General features: G+C 43.7%; 1 long non-coding RNA gene across 1 annotated transcript; it reads left to right on the top strand.

Annotated features, from left to right (window-relative positions):
• The first annotated feature begins 9,861 nt into the window (after nucleotides 1–9,861).
• On the top strand, nucleotides 9,862–15,712 carry LOC103595767. The gene is made up of 3 exons (XR_550979.1): nucleotides 9,862–9,960; nucleotides 12,112–12,186; nucleotides 15,221–15,712. It is a non-coding gene; the product is annotated as an uncharacterized LOC103595767 (long non-coding RNA).
• Nucleotides 15,713–17,155: the final 1,443 nt, after the last annotated feature.

The raw sequence follows: 17,155 nt of genomic DNA on the forward strand, positions 1-17,155 counted from the left end.
TGGAAGGAGAGACCATTCCAGCTTCCTGACCATACCTTGGGAGAGCACTGGGGCCAGGCATCTCTGTGTCCTCATCTCGTGACAGTAGTGGATCTGGAGGAGCATTGAGGTGCCCTGACCACAGAGGTGCAGAATCAATAGAGGCAGGAGGGGGATTTAAGTTTTCTATTAAGTGCTGGTCTTCAATTTATTTTTCCTCTGAGTTTTCTAGCTCTAAAACAGTTTTCTGAGATTTCTTATCCTCTCTTTGGACCATGAGATGATTTCCTTCTTTCTTAGCATCCTGATTGTGGAGAAGCATAAAGGCTTGGATATATGGGATCTGATCCTATTTTCCAGATCTCTGACAACATAGTTCTAATATTATACCATTTTAGGTACAGTAGTTCAGAGATCCATTCAAGGGCCAACGTTCTTCTGAATCTAACACATACACTGGCCCCACCTTATTGCAATAATATTTCATCATTTTCTTAGTCATGGGGGTGCAGCTGTATTCACCCCATTTTGTAATTATGCACCAGAGGGGACTCTGAGTGGGGACTGATACATACTTCCCATATTACCCCACACCCTTGATCTTTTAATTCAAGTCTGGTGCCAACCTTCAACTGGAAGATTCTTATTATTAGCTGGGAAACAAACACCACTGCCGGGGACCAGCCCCAGCACAGAGATTGTAAAGGTCCCCACTGGTAAGGGATCCCCCAAAAGGGAGGAAGGGCAGCGTCGGCGATGGAGCGGCAGCAAACATACAGACCCAAAGGATCAATTGAATGCTGGGACAACAAACACACAGACTCAAGGGATCTGCTGAATGCTGACAATTTATTGAAGCAAGCATCAGACTTTTATACTTTTCTTTCTTATTTGCTACATAATCATAAAATAATCAATGAACAATATCATAATATCTCTTTGTAAGTGACATATGTTTTAAGAAAAATAGGATTACAATTCAGGAGTATGGGGAGTGTTGGAAATGTTCTAGAGTAGCATTGTCCAATAGCACTTCCTGTGTCGATGGAATGTTCTAGAGCTGTACTGTACACAGCAGCCCCCAGGCACATGGGGCCCTTGAACACTTGAAATGTGGTCAGCGTGACTGAGTAACTGAATTTGAGTTGTGCTTAATTTTAATGAGTTAAGATTTAAGCAGCCACATGTGGCCAGCGGCCCTGTGTAGGGTGATACAGCTCTGTCTTGAGTTGGGTGTTAGTTGCATGGGTTTGCACATATGTGAAAAACTATTGAGATGATCACACACCATCCATGCATTTTACACACTTTACTACCTACATATTACACTTCAACTTAAAGAAAACACCTGCTGCCCACTGGAGAGCTGAGGTTTCTGAGCCTCTAAAGACAGGATGCAGAGCCATGTGGGATGTCAACTCGTGCTTCTGTGAACTAGTTCAGCGGCAGGAGGTTGGAAATGTCAGGATGCACCAACTGGGGTGTGGGGGCTGGAGAACACTGGGGTGGAAGGACGAGTCGGAGACATCTCCAATGGTCCAACAGAGCCGGGCCTCATCCCTTCCTTAGCTGCCAAGGGCATCATGAAATGCCCACCCACCTGGAAACCAGTGTCACCAGGAAAATAAAACAGTGAAAATAAACAGATGAAAATAAACAGTGTGTTGGCTCTTAAAAGGAGATCATGTTAGGTGGTGATGCTGGGTGAGAGAAGATTGGCTTGAAGGAGTCAAAATATGAGTGCATGAAAGGGCTGGCTGGTTAGCTCAGCTGGTTAGAGCACAGTGTTGGTAATGCTAAGATTGAGGGTGCAGATCCCTATGCCAGCCACCAAAGAAAAAATAAGCTCATGGAAGAATTTGTGTTATCTTTTAATTCCATTTTTCCATGAACTTTTGGAAGTACACTCAATGCTGAAAAAGCAAAGAAATTGGAAATGGATACGTTTCTGTTCCACTTCTCAGTGGGTGCCCCCTCACTTATGATCTACTGAGTAAGAGGGGTTTACCAACGACAGGGTGTGCCAAGACCAGCAAGGTCCACACCACTCACGTTGCGCTCCTGGGCCAGGTAGCGTAATAACTTCGTATAGCATACATTATACGAAGTTATACGAGTGTCTGTGGTGTGCACACCAACAATAACTCACCGATCCAAGGATTCATCAATCCAGCTACAAACTCTTCTTTCCTCACCAACCAGGAGAAAACTGGCAGCCAGCAGCATGGTGGGGAGAACCGGAGAATCCACAGGGTTAAAAGGACCCTGGTGGACACTTAGGAAAGTCCCAAATTCTCCATCATAGGGCTTGCTTGACAGCCCAGTATAACCTCCAAAAACATGACTGGATTAACCCAGTGTGCTTCTGCAGCCAAGTGCTGCAGCCATTGGGATTCAGGCAACTAAGGTGGCAGTCGTGGCTTGGCTCACCAAATTTGTACCACCAGACCAGGCTCAGCTTGCCCTCTTGCATTAAACAAATGACTCAGAAGTCCTGAAGTTGGTGCAAGTATTAGAAATTTTATGGAGATAACTGGCATCTGGGAAATGACCAGGCTAAATCATCCCAATTTCTGATGCTTGTTCTGGGGATTATAAAGGAGAAGAGGCAAGAAGATGAGAAAGGTTTTTGTTCTAAAGAAAAAAGAGAGGGGGAGAATCTGAGAGCAGCAGGTGGTCTGAGTCAAATGTCAGGGTCCCATGATCAGAAACTGTGACATAGTCTGTGGTGAGCTTCAAGTCCTTGATGTTATCTTGAGGTTGGTGTCCTTACCTCTTAGGGAGAGCTCAAGGATAATAACCTCAGGCAAATGTCATAAAAGTACTTGACTTGGATTTTGAATTAATGTGGATGCAGTTTTCCTTTATGTAAGAGGGAAAGTTTACAACCAGCAAGGTTGTCTTGCCTCTCTCTTATGTCTCCTCTTGTTTGCAGCCAATTAGAGAGGTAAGAAAAACAAGAAAGTTACTTTCAGTCCTTAATTGTAGGTGCACCCCCTGAAGTAAACTTTAAATGACCGTATAATCTATGAATTAATGTGTAAACACCAGAGATATCTCATCACATAAATATTTTCTGTAAGAAACTTTTAATTAACATCTGAATTAAATAGAAAATCTAAACTGAGATTATTTTTAGAGATTCAAATACAAATGCTCAAAATAAAGTATGGTGATTTAATCAAGGAGACCTTAGTTCAGGTAAATAATTCTATCCTATTAGCTTAGTGCTTCAGTGTTTTAGAAAAAGAGCAATTCTGTCCATACACAGGCACAGTTTACCTCAGAAGACAGAGAAAAAGCATTTGACAAAATTCAACATCACTTCAGGATAAAGACTCTTAGCAAATTAGTTATAAAAGGAAAATATCTCAACACAATAAAAGCCACATATGACAAACAATCCCACCACCATTATCATCCTGAATAGGGAAAATCAGAAAGCTTCTCCCTTAAGAAGAGGACCAAGACAAGGGTGCCCACTCTTACCCTTTCTATTTAACATAGTATTGGAAGTACTAGCCAGAGCAATCAGGCAAGAGAAATAAATAAAGTCTATCTGGACTGGGAAAGACAAAGTCAAACTGTCCCTGTTTGCAGATGACCTGATCCTACATAGGAAAACCTGAGGACTCTACCAAAAGATTTAGAGCTGAGAAATGATTTCAGTAAAGTCGCAGTATACAAAATCAACATGCAAAAATCAGTAGTGTTTTTATACTCCAATAAAAAACTAGCAGAAAACAATTTAAAAGCAAGCCCATTTACAGTAGTCACCAAAAAAATGAAACACCTAGGAATCATTTTAACAAAAGAGGTGAAAGATCTCTGCAACAAGAACTACAAATCAATGCTGAAGGAAATTAAAGAGGAAACAAAAAGATGGAAAGACACTCTATGTTGTTGGATTGAAAGAGATAACATTGTGAAAATGTCCACACTACCCAAATTGTTCCACAGATTCAATGCAATAACCATCAAAATACCAATCACATTCTTCACAGAAATAGAATGAAAAGAAACCGAATTCTAACATTCATATGAAACAACAAAAGACCCCAAATGGCCAAAGCAATTTTGGGCAAAAACAAATAAATAAATAAAGCTGGAGGCATAACACTCCCTGGCTTCAAACTATATTACAAAGCTATAGTAAATAAAATGGCACGGTACTGGCATAAAAAAAAAGCTATAGTTACCAAAAGAGCATGGTACTGGCATGAAAACAGACACTCAGACCAAGGGACCAGCATAGAGAACCAAGAAATCAACCCACATACTTACAGCCAACTAATCTTTGAAAAAGGCAACAAGAACATACATTGTGGAAAAGACTGCCTCTTCAATAAATGGTGCTGGGTAAACTGTACAGCACATATGAAGAATGAAACTAAATCAGATTTTCTCATCATAAAGGGAACACACTGTTACCAAAACCAACTTAGAATGGATTAAAGACTTAAACATAAGACCTAAAACTATAAAACTCCTAAAATAAAACATAGGGGAGACACTTCAGTATGTAGGACTGGGCAAAGAATTTATGAATAAGAACCCCATGCAGGCAGTAAAAGAAAAAATAAACAAATAAGATTACATCAAACAAATATGCTTCTGCACAGCAAAACGAACAATAATAGAGCAAAAAGACAATCTACAGAATGGGAGAAAATATTTGCAAACTATGCATCTGACAAGGAATTTATATCCAGAATATTTAAGGAAGTCAAATAATTTATCAGCAAGAAAACAAGTAATCCAGGTAAAAAATGGGCAATGAAGCTGAATAGACATTTCTCAAAGGAAGATATACAAATGGCCAACAGACACATGAAAAAAATGCTCAACATCACTTAGCATCATGGAAATGTAAATCATAACCACACTGAGATATCATCTCACCTCAGTTATACTGGATATTATCAAAAAGACAGAATAACAAATGATGGTGAGAACGCAGAGAAAGAGGAACCCACCTACACTGTTGGTGGGACTGTAAACTAGTGTGGCCACTATGGAAAACAATTTGGAGGTTCCTCAAACAACTATGCCATAAAATCCAGCAATCCCACTGCAAGGTATATACCCAAAGGAATGGGAATCATCATGTTGAAGTGATACCTACACTCCTATGTTTATTGCAGCTATATCTACAGTAGCCAAGAGTTGGAACCAACCTAAATATTCATCAACAAGTGACTGGATAAGGAAAATATGGTATAAATACTCAATGAAATACTATTCTGCCATAAGTGGTATTTTGCAATTTGGGGAGCTGATTTTGTATACTTTTGACAGGTCTGACATGTTTATGCAAGAATATTCTTCCTTCTGGAAGGTTGCAGAAATCAAATAATTATAGCCTTGGGGTTCTCTCTTACTTCGACTATGACTGCTGCCTCCACTCTGGTCCACATGGGTGTGTGGCTGCCCAGCACGGTCAGTACTTATTTCTTGATCTTCCTTGGCAAGGATGAGTCAGAATGAAAAGAAAGAAAGAAAAAGAGAGAGAGAGAAGAGGGAAGGAAGAAAAGAAAGAAGGGAGGGAGGAAGGAGGGAGGAAGGGAGGGAAGGAGAGAGGGAGGGAGAGAGGGAGGGAGAGAGGGAGGGAGGAAAGAGAAAGAAAAAAAGAAACAATTACAATAATACACTGAACTTTCAAAAAAAAAAGAGAACATAACTGTGTTTATTAGAGGTAGGAAAAGGGGAGGAGGAGGGGTGTTAGTGAGAAATTAGTTAATGGTTACAAAAATTGATGACACTTTGTAAACATGAGTATACTAATTATCCTGATTTGATCACCATGCTTTGTACACATGTATTTAAATCTGTAACTTACAAATAAATGTAATCGTGTTTCAATTAAACAAACAAACAAACAAACAAACAAACAAAAAATCCCTAAACCAGCTTTGGTTTGCTGATTCAGAATTCGTAAATTGATGAATAAACTGTTTAAAATGTTAAAAATGTTAAGATCACTCCCATTCAGGCCAACTGCCTGGATCGGACATGGCTCCCCATGTGCACATTCTTCTTGCCAACCTGAAGCATCCAAAGCTCTTTGAGGCAGAAACAGATGGTGAGGGGACTGCAGACTGGAAGACTGACCAGGACTGGTGTTTTGGGGGTAGAATTCCCTTTAATATGGGCAGATTTTTTCTGTGTTTGGAAAGGCCAGAGGAAAGTGACTGATCTTGTTGTACCTTTTTTCCCTGCACCTGCTTCATGTCCAGAGCCACAGGCACTTCCCAGGCAGGCTCAAGAGCCAGCACCAGCACCACCAGTAAAGGTGGGACTGCTCTGCACTCAGAGTCACCTGTAGAACTGGGTCCACCACCATCTTTACAGCCAGCTCCAGTGCCAGGGAAAGGGCCACTTGCAATGATGAGACTGAAACTTGAGCAATCTTGCCCTCCTGCCCCTGTCCTGTGACTACCATGAACCGGCCCAGTGTGGACATGTGTGACTGTGGCATTCCCTTCCAGCTGCTGAAAGAGCAGTTGACTCTGATGGATGTGGTAAGGAGCTTGGCTCTGCAGAATGGGGTCTAGACAAGCTGTCCTTCTTGCATAAGATATCACAGACAAGCCATTCCCTGACCAGAGTCAAATGAACTGGGTACAATATCAGCCCCACATGTTACCTTTTTTTCGTGACCAGCAACAGATCGCAACCCTCAGTGTCGCGCCCGCACCGGACCGGGACCGGCAACGAGATCGCAACCCTCGGTGTTGCGCCCGCACCTTGCTCAGCCAGTGAGCAGCCGGTCTGTATGTGGGATCCGAACCCTCGGCGGGAGTGCCACCGCGCTTCCCAAGTGGCGCACTGTAGCAGTGCGCCACCGGGCGGCCCCCCACCACCATCTTTACAGCCAGCTCCAATGCCAGGGAAAGGGCCACTTGCAATGATGAGGCTGAAACTTGAGCAATCTTGCCCTCCTGCCCCTGTCCTGTGACTACCAGGAACCGGCCCAGTGTGGACATGTGTGACCATGGCATTCCCTTCCAGCTGCTGGAAGAGCAGTTGACTCTGATGGATGTGGTAAGGAGCTTGGCTCTGCAGAATGGGGTCTAGACAGGCTGTCCTTCTTGCATCAGATTTCACAGACGAGCCGTTCCCTGACCAGTGTCCAACAAACTGGGTACAATACCAGCTCCACATGTTACCAATGATGTGACCTGGATGAGTTTCTTAATTCTCAAGCCTCCACTGTCCACGTGGGGACAGTAGAGTTGGGACATTAACAGTACCAGTTGCACAGAGTGACTGAAGCTAAAAGGAGATGGGACAGAGAGAAAGCAGGGTGGGGTCCTGGCTTATCTGGTGATGGAGGTGTTCACTGAGGGGCAGGAAGGTCCAGGAGTTATCCAGGCATCTTCCCATGAGACCTCACCAACCACTGCACTTATTAGGACCTCATATGCACTAGACTCTCTAGCAGACACCCAAAGAGAGCCCATAGTTGTAGCTGCCACAGGAAGTGTGCATATGAATGAGGAAGTAGAAGAGAGGGCTGATCAGGAGAGACACAGGATGCAGCCTCAAGATGAGCACACCCGAGCCACTGTCACTTGGAATTAGTGAGAATGCCCTGGGTGATAATGCCACTCTCCCTTCCTTGCCAGTATTGGCTCTTGAGTCATCACGTGTTGGTGCCCTTGGTAGGCAGAGAACCAAATTCAGCGTTTTTCACAAGTCTAAATCTTCTTGTTCTCCAGCTTGTCCACTGTCATCTTCCTGAGACTGTGGGCAACTGTGGAGTAAGAGCTGGGGAGGGTCATGTCTGTGTGATGTAATTTTCCTCTTCAGGAGCTACTTAAGAAGGCAGTGCCCTATGACTGCCTGAGCTCCATATGGTCCCAGCACAACAAAAGGGCAAGGAGCACCTGGCACCTTCCATCAGTGCCACCATTGCCCAATTTAATGGTGTGACCAACTGTGTTATCTCTGCATGCCTCAGGGGCCACAGCCTGAAGGTCCAGGGCAGAGCCAGGGTGGTGGAGCACTGGATCAGGGTGGCCAAGGTGAGCTGTGGGAGGACCCAGGGGATTCCCTCTCTGGAGACTTTGGAACTGCCTTTTTAAAAATTGCCCTCAGAATAGTAATCTGTGGTCTAAGCCTCAGCATGTTCCCTAGGCCTTTCCTGTCAGGGTGCACTGGCCTTGACTCCCATGTCCCAGTGGCAGAGGCTCACCTCCTACCTGGACTCCTTCTTGGGTTGAGCTAAAACCCTCCCTCTGTGAGAGCTGCTCATTGGGCTCCAGTTGTGCCCTCCTGTGACTCCCTGGGCATCTGTCTCATCCAGGAGGGGAGATGTCAGCTGGGGAGGCTGAAGCTGGAGCAGGTGGGGCTCCAACTCCCCACTCATGGTTCATTCTCTTTCCTCCCCAGCAATGCTTGATCCTCAGGAACTTCTCCTCAGTCCATGCCATCCTCTCTGCTCTGCAGAGCACCCTGATCCATCGACCGAAGAGGACGTGGAGAGAAGATTCCAGGTGGGTGGACCCCTGTCTGTAGGAGCACAGGGTGGACCAGGGACCTCCTCTAGGTGTGGGCATTGCCTCCTGCATGAACCTGGCAGGGGCTGGGAGGCAAGGGACACTGATGACAAGAATGGGCTCATGGGTGGGGTCTCTAAGCCTTGCTGTGACTTTATCCCAGGTGGCAAAAGAAGGGGTGAGTTTTTGTTTCTGTTTTTATTTTTGTTTTACTTTCTCACTAAAATTTAACAGAAAAAATTTTAGTCCCGTGTTGTCTGGACTAACAGGAGGAAGGATGTGTCTGTCCATGGGCAGGTGGCGACAGTGGGGCAGGAGCCCTGGTGCTGGGATGCAGTGGTGGCAGCCGGGCTGTACAGGAGCATGGAGGAGCTGCAGAAGCAGCAGGTCTCTGGCTCCCACACTGCTCCATCCTGTCAGCATGTCGCTTTCTCCAGGCTGTTGGGTGGATGTGGTAGGGAGGACTTTCTTCCCTCTGCAAACTCTTCCAGTCTTTTTGAGGAAGCCAGGCCTCTGCTGCTGCTGCTGTCTGCACTGCACCTCCATGGGGTGGTACCAGGGATGTTTATGACAGAGAAATCCAATGGGCTGGGTCATCGAATGGGCTGCACAGCTTTGGGTCCTAATAGATATACTTGAGCCCAATACATGTGGTTGCTGCTACTCCACACTCTGCCCCTCTGCAGACAGTGCTAATCAATCACAGCCCTAGGACTCTCACCCCTGTGCCCCGTCAGCAGTGACATGTGCTCCAGATGAGTCATGAGAAGTATCTAAGGGACTCATACATTCCTAGAAGATCCTTCCTGACCAGATCACAGGCCCTTCACATAAAGGAGGAGGAAAGTGTTGTTGGCCAGCAGTCTGGGGATCCTCTGCCCTGCTGCTCAGAGATGGCATCTCAGAATCAAAAGTCCTGAGTGGAGGAAGAGAGAGTTCTGTGCAGGGAACTCTCACTGGGGAGGTGAAGCCTTTGACATGGCCTCAAACCCAGCCTGTTGGGTANACCGGTGCGCTCACAGGGCTCACTGGCTGAGCATGGTGTGGCCGGTCTCAAAAAAGGACAAAAAAAATTGCCCTCAGAATAGTAATCTGTGGTCTAAGCCTCAGCATGTTCCCTAGGCCTTTCCTGTCAGGGTGCACTGGCCTTGACTCCCATGTCCCAGTGGCAGAGGCTCACCTCCTACCTGGACTCCTTCTTGGGTTGAGCTAAAACCCTCCCTCTGTGAGAGCTGCTCATTGGGCTCCAGTTGTGCCCTCCTGTGACTCCCTGGGCATCTGTCTCATCCAGGAGGGGAGATGTCAGCTGGGGAGGCTGAAGCTGGAGCAGGTGGCCTCCAACTCCCCACCCATGGTTCATTCTCTTTCCTCCGCAGCAATGCTTGATCCTCAGGAACTTCTCCTCAGTCCATGCCATCCTCTCTGCTCTGCAGAGCACCCTGATCCATCGACCGAAGAGGACGTGGAGAGAAGATTCCAGGTGGGTGGACCCCTGTCTGTAGGAGCACAGGGTGGACCAGGGACCTCCTCTAGGTCTGGGCATTTCCTCCTGCATGAACCTGGCAGGGGCTGGGAGGCCAGGGACACTGAAGGAAAGAATGGGCTCATGAGTGGGGTCTGTAAGCCTTGCTGTGACTTTATCCCAGGTGGCAAAAGAAGCGGTGAGTTTTTGTTTTTGTTTTTATTTTTGTTTTACTTTCTCACTAAAACTTAACAGAAAAAACTTCAGTCCCGTGTTGTCTGGACTAACAGGAGGAAGGATGTGTCTGTCCATGGGCAGGTGGAGACTGTGGGGCAGGAGCCCTGGTGCTGGGATGCAGTGGTGGCAGCCGGGCTGTGCAAGAGGGCAGAGGAGCTGCAGAAGCAGCAGGTCTCTGGCTCCCACACTGCTCCATCCGGTCGGCAGGTCACTTTCTCCAGGCTGTTGGGTGGATGTGGTAGGCAGGACTTTCTTCCCTCTGCAAACTCTTCCAGTCTTTTTGAGGAATCCAGGCCCCTGCTGCTGCTGCTGTCTGCACTGCACCTCCATGGGGTGGTACCAGGGACGATTATGACAGAGAAATCCAATGGGCAGGGTCATTGAATGGGCTGCACAGCTTTGGGTCCTAATAGGTATACTTGAGCCCAATACATGTGGTTGCTGCTATTCCCCACTCTGCCCCTCTGCAGACAGTGCTAATCCATCACAGCCCTAGGACTCTCACCCCTGTGCCCAGTTAGCAGTGACATGTGCTCCAGATGAGTCATGAGAAGTGTCTAAGGGACTCATATATTCCTAGAAGAACCTTCCTGACCAGATCACAGGCCCTTCACATAAAGGAGGAGGAAAGTGTTGTTGGCCAGCAGTCTGGAGATCCTCTGCCCTGTTGCTCAGAGATGGCATCTCAGAATACCAAGTCCTGAGTGGAGGAAGAGAGAGTTCTGTGCAGGGAACTCTCACTGGGGAGGTGAAGCCTTTGACATGGCCTCAAACCCAGCCTGTTGGGTACAGATATCAGTGGTGCTGGGGCAGACAGGAGCTTCTTAACCAGGCCTCTCAGAACATCCTGTCCCTCTCTCACCAAGGCTGGGCCTGGCTGCAGACCTGCACACTTACAGAGAGCCCAGAGGATGAGTCCCTGGTCAGTGGTAGTGCTGGTGGGGTGCTGGTGGGTGGGGTGAAAGCAGCTGGGTCAGGGCCTCCAGATGATGGAGAGGAGTCAGCCTCCCCTGTGAAGCCCTGTGTAAGTCACTGTCCCTCCTGGGGCTTCTGTTTTCTGATCTGGAAACTGTAAGGATGATGAGCCTGCTTGCAGGCCTCACAGGGTGGCGATGAGGTGAAGGGGAGGAAAGGAATTTGAGGGTGTTTGTGTCTGCTCCTTCCTCCAGGGTGCAGGTGAGAAGGATGAGGATGGTAATATGACACTGAGTCCTCAGGAGACCCTGGGAGGCAGGGGTAGTTCCCATCACACTTTCCAGATGAGGAAACAGGAAAGGGAGGCCAGGCTGCCCTCCCAGGATCACACACCTGGGGTGTGTTGGTAGACCTGGGATTAGATCTTGAGTCCGATCCACTAGAGGTAGTAGTAGCACTACGTGCGCTGGCTGGGGTCAGATATCCAGAGTTCAAGGTTGGGGATAGGGGTGTAAATGTGTGAGGAGACCATATTCTCACTGTCTTGGTCTGGTTTTTTTGTCACTTATAGCAGAATACCGGAAACTGGGTAATTTATTTTTTTTAAAAAAACCAGAATTTTTTCTTCCAGTCTAGAAGGCTGGGAAGTCCAAGACTGAGAGGGTGCATCTAGTGAGGCTCTTCTTTCTCATCAGAACTCTGTGTAGAGTCCTGAGGGGGCACCGAGCACCACATGGCAAGAGGGCAACAGCGCATTTATATGCTCTTTTTCTAAGGCCACTGGTCCACTTTCACGACAACCCACTAATTCATCAACCATTAACTTAGGAATGAATGAATTCATTCATGAGAGCAGAGTTCTCATAGTCCACTTGCCTCATACAGGGCCCCATCTTTCAAATAATATAGTCAAATTTCACACCCTCTTATTACAGTTACAGTAGGGATTATGTTTCAACATAAGGCTTGGAGGGAACATTCAAACCATAGCACGGTCCTTGTCCTTGACCTTGTCAGGTGGAGACAGTCAAGTTGGCCACCCTGGAATTGAACCACCAGAGAGTCCAGATGAGGCAGTGGCAGCAGAAGAAGGTGAGTGGGCTCCAGAGAGTAGATGACAGGGGCCTCTGCCTTCCAGCTGGAGGCCTCTAAATCAATAGAGAAGAGAGTCTTCCTCCTGCAGCCCTTCCTTCCTATTGACACAGTGTCTGCAGTGCCCCTATGAGAGAGAGCAGGACAAGGGGCTGGAAGAGCCGGGCTGTAGTGGAGTAGGGAGTAGAGTGGGCTGGGTGCCACATAATCACTGTGATGTTAAAATCCCACCATAGAGGTAACTAGGGGGTGTCTGGTGTCCTTGGATACCATCTGGGGAGAGAGAAGTAGGAGGACTGGGAGATGGCAGCTGAGGGTCCTCTGTGGCTCCAACCGAGAGACCTGCATAGGGGGTCCGATGGCTGAGGTTTATGAGACGTTATAGAATAAGCCTTGTGTGGGCCCACGTAGATGAAATATTTAAATTGCTGAGAAAAAATACTGTAAATAAAAAAACTCTGTGTTCTATATCTGGCAAAATTATCCTTCAAAAATGAAGAAGAAGGGCCGGCCCGGTGGCGCACTGCTACAGTGCGCCGCTTGGGAAGCGTGGCGGTGCTCCCGCCGAGGGTTCGGATCCCACATACAGACCGGTTCCCGCTCACTGGCTGAGCGAGGTGCGGGCACAACACCGAGGGTTGCGATCCTGTTGCGGGTCCCGGTCCGGTACGGGCACGACACTGAGGGTTGCGATCCGTCGCCGGTCATGAAAAAAGACAAAAAGAAAAAAAAAATGAAGAAGAAAACAAAATATTCCCAGAAAATGAAAGATATGGGAGTTTATTTCTAGTAGACATGTGGTTTAAGAAACAACAGGGACGGCTTTAGGCTGAGATAAAAGAACTTCTTCTTTTTTTTTTTTTCCTTTTTGTCTTTTTTCGTTACCGGCAATGGATCGCAACCCTCAGTGTTGCTCCTGCACCTTGCTCAGCCAGTGAGCTGCTGGTCTGTATGTGGGATCCGAACCCTCAGCGGGAGCGCCGCCGCGCTTCCCAACCCAAGCGGCGCACCGTAGCAGTGCGCCACCGGGCCGGCCCTAAAAGAACTTCAACCAGAAACTTGAAGCCACTTAAAGAATAAATTTAAAAACAAAAAAACAAAAAACAGTGCTTAAACGATGTTAAATAAGTAAATATAAAAACAATTTTTATTGAATTTTTAGTTTGTAACACCTTTTTTTACCATTATGATTTAAAAGACAAATTAATAAAATAATTATAAATTTATGAGAATGAGCATCTAATGCATAAAGATGTAATTATTTTTAACTATAGAGAAATTCTTTTGTTTTTTATTTTATCAATATATACTGTAGTTGATTTTCATGCCCCTTTACCAATTCCTTCTTTCCCCCCTTTCTCCCCCCTCCCCCACCAACATCATATCTGTTCACTTGTCTTAACAAGTTCAAGGAATTGTTGTGATTGTTTTTCTTCTTCCCTCCCCACGTTTATTTGTTTGTATTTATGTATTTGTTTTTATTAGTTCCCGTATGTAAGTGAGACCATGTGGTGTTTCTTTTTCGGTGCCTGGCTTATTTCACTTAATGTAATTTTCTCTAAGTTTAAAGATGTAATTATTTTTAACTATAGAGAAATTCTTTTGTTTTTTATTTTATCAATATATAATGTAGTTGATTTTCATGCCCCTTTACCAATTCCTTCTTTCCCCCCTTTCTCCCCCTCCCCCATCAACATCATATCTGTTCACTTGTCTTAACAAGTTCAAGGAATTGTTGTGATTGTTTTCTTCTTCCCTCCCCCCGTTTATTTGTTTGTATTTATGTATTTGTTTTTATTAGTTCCCGTATATAAGTGAGACCATGTGGTGTTTCTCTTTCTGTGCCTGGCTTATTTCACTTAATGTAATTTTCTCTAAGTTCATCCATGTTGCTGTGAATGGTAGTATTTCATTCTTTTTAACAGCAGAGTAGTATTCCATTGTGTAGATATACCACACTTTCCTTATCCACTCATCTGATGATGGACATTTAGGCTGGTTCCAACTCTTGGTTATTGTAAATAGTGCTGAAATAAACATGAGTACAGTTATGCCTTTGATGTGATGATTTCCATTCCTTTGATGTGATGATTTCCATTCCTTTGATGTGATGATTTCCATTCCTTTGATGTGATGATTTCCATTCCTTTGATGTGATGATTTCCATTCCTTTGATGTGATGATTTCCATTCCTTTGATGTGATGATTTCCATTCCTTTGATGTGATGATTTCCATTCCTTTGATGTGATGATTTCCATTCCTTTGATGTGATGATTTCCATTCCTTTGATGTGATGATTTCCATTCCTTTGATGTGATGATTTCCATTCCTTTGATGTGATGATTTCCATTCCTTTGATGTGATGATTTCCATTCCTTTGATGTGATGATTTCCATTCCTTTGATGTGATGATTTCCATTCCTTTGATGTGATGATTTCCATTCCTATGCCTGGCAGTGGAATAGTTGGGTCATATGGTAGATCTGTCTGTAATTGTTTGAGGAACCTCCATCCCATTTTCCACAAAGCCTGCACCATTTTGCTGTCCCACTAACAGTGTCAGAGTGTTCCTTTTTCCCCACATCCTCACCAGCATTTGTTATTCTCAGTCTTTTGGATATTAGCTATCCTAACTGGAGTTAGATGATATCTCAAAGTGGTTTTGATTTGCATTTCCCAAATGCTGAGTGATGTTGAGCATTTTTTCATGTGTTCATTGATCATTTTTATATCTTTGGATAAATGACTAGTTAATTTCTTTTAATTTTTAAGTTAGATTATATTTTTTCTCTTAAGTTGTGACAGTTTCTATGTATTTTGGATACTAGACTATTATCAGATGTATAACTTAAATATATTTTCTTCCGTTTTACAAGTTGTCACATCCTTTATAGACTTTTAAGCATAACATATCTTTATGCTTTTTTCTAACAGCTTTATAGTTTTACCTCTTATATTTAGGTCATGAATGATTTGTTTTGAGTTAATTTTTGTATGCCTTGTGACGTTCCAGTCCAGCTTTACTTTTGGCAGGTGGATATTTAATTATCTCAGCACAATATGTTGAGAAGACTGCTTTCCTCAAGGAGTTTTCTTGGCACTTTTGTCAAAAATCAATGACCAAAAATGAAACATTATTTTTCTGGAACTTCATGTCTTGTCCATTTACCTATATGTCTACCCTTACTTAGTGTCATTCTATCTTGGAAACTGTACCTTTGTTATTAGATTTGCTTTTAGAAGAGTAATCATCTAATTCCGATTTTCTTTCTCAAGATTGGTTTGGCTATTCAGTTTTCTTTAAATGACTATATGAATTTTAGGATTATCTTGGAAATGTCTGTTAAAAAGGCAAGTAGTACTTTGAAATGACTTGTATTGACTCATTGATCTTAAAAGTGTTGTGATCATAACTGTATTGTCTTATGATTCATGAATATTGAATGCCTTTCAATTTATTTAGACTTTTTTGATTTATTTCAGCAGTTTTACAGTTTTTAGTTTACAAGTCCTCCACGTTTATTTATAAAATTTATATCTAAATATATCATTCTTTTTAATGCTATTGATAATTTAATTTGCCTAAATTTTCTTTTCAAATTGCTTATTGCTATATTGTAGCAATACAATTGTTTTTTATACCTTGATCTTTTGCATTTGGGTCCTTTCTGAGCTCTTTTATTTGTTGTAATGGGTATTTAATGAATGCTTCATTATTTATTTTATATACAGATGATTAAATAATGTGTAATAAAGGTAGTTTATGTCTTACATTCCAACAGTGTGGGTGAATGAAGTTTGGAGCTAAGGAAACTCTGTTATAGGATGGAGAGAATGACTATACCTGCTGTTCCTACCACCCAGATTCATTGTTTGAGACAAATGAGGCACTGCCCCTAAAGTAAACTAGGGACTGTGCTATTTCTCTGAATTTTGTCAATATGGCAGACAAAGTCCACCTGTTTTTTTGAGTAAATATTTAGATAAGACAGAAAAAATAAACTTGTAATAAAAAATACAAAATGACATTGTAAATAAAGAATGACACAAACAGATGATGATTTGATTAACCAGAGTGGTCAAAACTTAAATAGTGCATACAATGTGTTTGGCATTATTTCAAGCCACAAACACATGTAGCCTAATACATAATAGTTTAAAATATATAACTCAAAACTTTATCAAAGAGAAGTTGACACATTTACAACTTTATTAGGTGGAATTAAAACTATCAGGGAAATAAGTGTTTGGTCTTGTGTTGGGGGTTGCCAATGTCACTGCTAGGTTTGTTGAATCACTAGGAAAACTCCCAGGAATCACCACACTTACATCTATGACTATTATAGCAAAGAAATTAAACAAAAATAATAGACCCATGAGGTGAAATCCAAGGGAGAATGGGTACAAGCTTACTACAAACCTTTCAGAAAAAAGTCACAAAATACATGCTTAAACTCCCTAACAGTGAGTTGTGACGACACATGAGAAATGTTGCCAACCAGATGAGTTCATTAGAGAATTGATACAATAAGGTTTCTTGTTTGTTTTCTTATTGGGGGCTGGTCACACAGAGAACCTGTGCCTGGCACATAGACACATTCCAGAAGGAAAGCAGATGATCAGCATAAATGATACTGTTTTCTTAAACAGATTAGGCATAGAGAATCACTCTAATTGGTTAATGGTAAAATCCTTCTTAACTCTAAGTTTCCAGATGCCAGTCAAGGGCCATCATTATAAGCAAATATTTCTAAAAATAAGCAGCTAGGCCACCTATATCAATTCTGTGTGCACAGTTACACAACAAATAAATTATCTTTAAATGTGTTTCATGACTTCATAAGACAGATGCACTGACTGGGTAGATAGACAAATGGACAGCATTTTAAACCAGTAAGCAGAGAATATGATATTTTGAAATATCCAGAGAAATTTCCAAAAAATGACAAGGTTTCAGTCTTCAAAAAA

Source organism: Galeopterus variegatus, unplaced genomic scaffold (assembly GCF_000696425.1).
Source record: "Galeopterus variegatus unplaced genomic scaffold, G_variegatus-3.0.2 Scaffold1841, whole genome shotgun sequence".
In the NCBI taxonomy this organism is placed as follows: domain Eukaryota; kingdom Metazoa; phylum Chordata; class Mammalia; order Dermoptera; family Cynocephalidae; genus Galeopterus; species Galeopterus variegatus.